Source organism: Carlito syrichta, unplaced genomic scaffold (genome assembly GCF_000164805.1).
Source record: "Carlito syrichta isolate Samal-C Ts95f unplaced genomic scaffold, Tarsius_syrichta-2.0.1 Scaffold301697, whole genome shotgun sequence".
NCBI lineage: Eukaryota > Metazoa > Chordata > Mammalia > Primates > Tarsiidae > Carlito > Carlito syrichta.
In genome coordinates, this window is record NW_007245793.1 from 74,987 (window position 1) to 77,504 (window position 2,518).

At 45.0% G+C, this 2,518-nt stretch overlaps 1 pseudogene; it reads right to left on the bottom strand.

The window, feature by feature from the left end:
* Positions 1-462: 462 nt before the first annotated feature.
* On the bottom strand, positions 463-1,043 carry LOC103257415 (annotated as a pseudogene).
* Between the last annotated feature and the right edge of the window lie 1,475 nt (positions 1,044-2,518).

Here is a 2,518-nt window from a genome sequence, read left to right on the forward strand (position 1 = left end):
TAAGGAAGAGCTCCACAGCCACTTTCATTCATATCTTCAACTATTATCTCGCATCTGCATGCTTATCTCACCATTCCTAACCCAGCCAGCCCCTCAGCACTGAATGCTGGTTTTACTACTGGCCTTTTCCCACCACAAATCCACCTGCCCATTGTTAACCAGCATCTAGGTACTCCTCCAGCTATACCCACACTCACCTATCCCCCTCTGCACAGAGACTACACCCAAGAGACACTGCTGAGAGACCCAGCCTCATCATTCAGATGGTAACTTGGTGGACCAAGTCTCACCACCCCCGAGACCAAAAACTAGGGTTTTTGTTCCCCTGAAGAGCTGGACAGGGGAACAGGAAAGAGGATGGGGACAGGGTAACCAGTCCAGAGGTCTTTAACCCTCCAAAAAGGCTCCTACAAACAAGTCTCAAAACTAGCAAATAAGGGCCCAAACCATTCCCAGCCCCACTCATTTCTTTCTTCGGACAATGGTCCAGCCACCCTCCGCTATATCCTCTTCCTTAATAGTCTGGGCATCTGGACCAGAGGGTTCAGGCTGAGGGCAGGTCCCATCTGCAGCAGCTCCATCATTCGTAGCTGTGACCTCCATCTCTTCCACGCTGTCTGCATCATCTTCAACCTCATCAGTCTGTCTGGCTGTCCTAAGTGTAGTGGCTGTGACCTGGTACTTTCTTTGAGTGATGTGGAAGACCATCTCCTTCAGAGCAGTTCTATCCTATCACCCCTCTGAAAGTAGTGGAACATGGTCTGCAGCTGCTGGCTCACCTGGGGCAGACTCCCATCCTCCACAACAGTGTCAAACTCCTTGGTCATCAGCTCCCCGAGGAAGTCCTCGACCTCATCTAGCTCCAGGTTGGCACTGCGGATGAAGTACTCCTCCACTGCACCCCCCAGCCACTCGGCCTTCTTCTGGCTGTGCATGCCCCCGAAGCTATTCTCCACAGCGATCTGCAAGGCTGGCCAGGTCTCCAGGGCCGCACGGACGCCAGCCTGAAAAAGCGATCATGCATCATCCACGGCGCCCGCCATTATCTGGCCAGGAAAATTTTTCAACCTCTTGAATCTCTCAAATCCTCCATTCTTCCTAGTAAAACGGGTTGCTGTGAAAATTAAAGAAATCTTTTGTGAAAGCATGGCATGTAGTAGGTTTTCAATGAATGCATATGTCTTCTCCTGCCAAAACAAAAGGAGCAACTATGTGGAATTTTCCACACGTTAGTTCATTAATTCTCAAAATAAAATGTTGAAGTGTTGATAACAAAACAAAAGGAGCAACTGTGTGGAATTTTCCACACATTAGTTCATTAATTCTCAAAATAAAATGCTGAATGTTGAAGTAACAGATGAGAATGTTGAAGCTCCAAAAGACCAAATAACTTGCCTCAAATCATAGATTAGTAAAGTGGTAGAGCCAAATTTCTACTCAAGCTTGTTTTATTCTAGATCTTTCTATTTGCGGATGTACCTGATAGCTCCTTTACTATTCCTGGCCTGAAATTGCATTACCCTACTTAACACATATTCATTATAATAGGAAATTAAGTCTTATACTCAATGGAAAACCCTCAGAGTGGCATTGCAGGCATCAATATAGCTGAGGAGATCAACCAGCTAAAGTTGATTTGATCTATAAGACACTGGCACTATGTTCCCCACTCTGCCCAGAGGAAGCAAGAGTCTACAGAGCTTTTCTGATCCCACAGAACTTTCTAGGGGTTCACTCCTTCCTACTCTTCCTACTCTTCACCTGTGGGCCCCTGGCACACGACCCAGCCTCCCTTTATGAAATTGCAGTAGAGAGCGCAACATTTTTTTTCTCTCCCATCCTGTTGTCTTTAAAACAATATAAAAATCCCTTTGGGTTTTTCTATGCCATGGAGAAAAAGAAACTAGTTAATCAAAAGGTGAATAAACTGATAAATTACATAAGGATAGGAAAAACTCTAGTGGGCCTCATCCCTACTGAAATGTGAAGAATAAACTCTCAGATGCCTCCCTCGGAGCTCCGACTTAGTTTTTTTTAAAAATCGTTTTCCCTCCTTTCTGCTTTGGGAAAAGAATATTACCCAGCTTCACTGAAATCAGTACAGTTTGGTAGGCACGAGACCAGGAATTTTAGCTCTGCCGCTGTGTGACTTCACTCCTCTGTCCCTCAGTTCCTTCCTCCTCCAAATGTGGATGATGGTGGCACCGTCTCATCAGTTTGTTATGAGATTAAATGAGGACACATATGAAGAGGGTTCAGTATAGTACCAGGCACTTGCTATGTAATTTATAAGGGGTAGCTTATTCCAAGTGAGTACCTCTCATATTTTACTGTTTTTCACTTGGGAGTTGCATCAAAGAGACCCAGCTAACCTGGACCCTCGAGTTCAGAATCAATCATTATTTTGCATGTGCATGACAAGGGGAAAGAATCATATTGGAAAAGATAAATCATTTCACTTGTAGAAGAACTGCATACTAGTCAGAGAGCTAATGATTGAAGGACTGCAGGAAAGTCC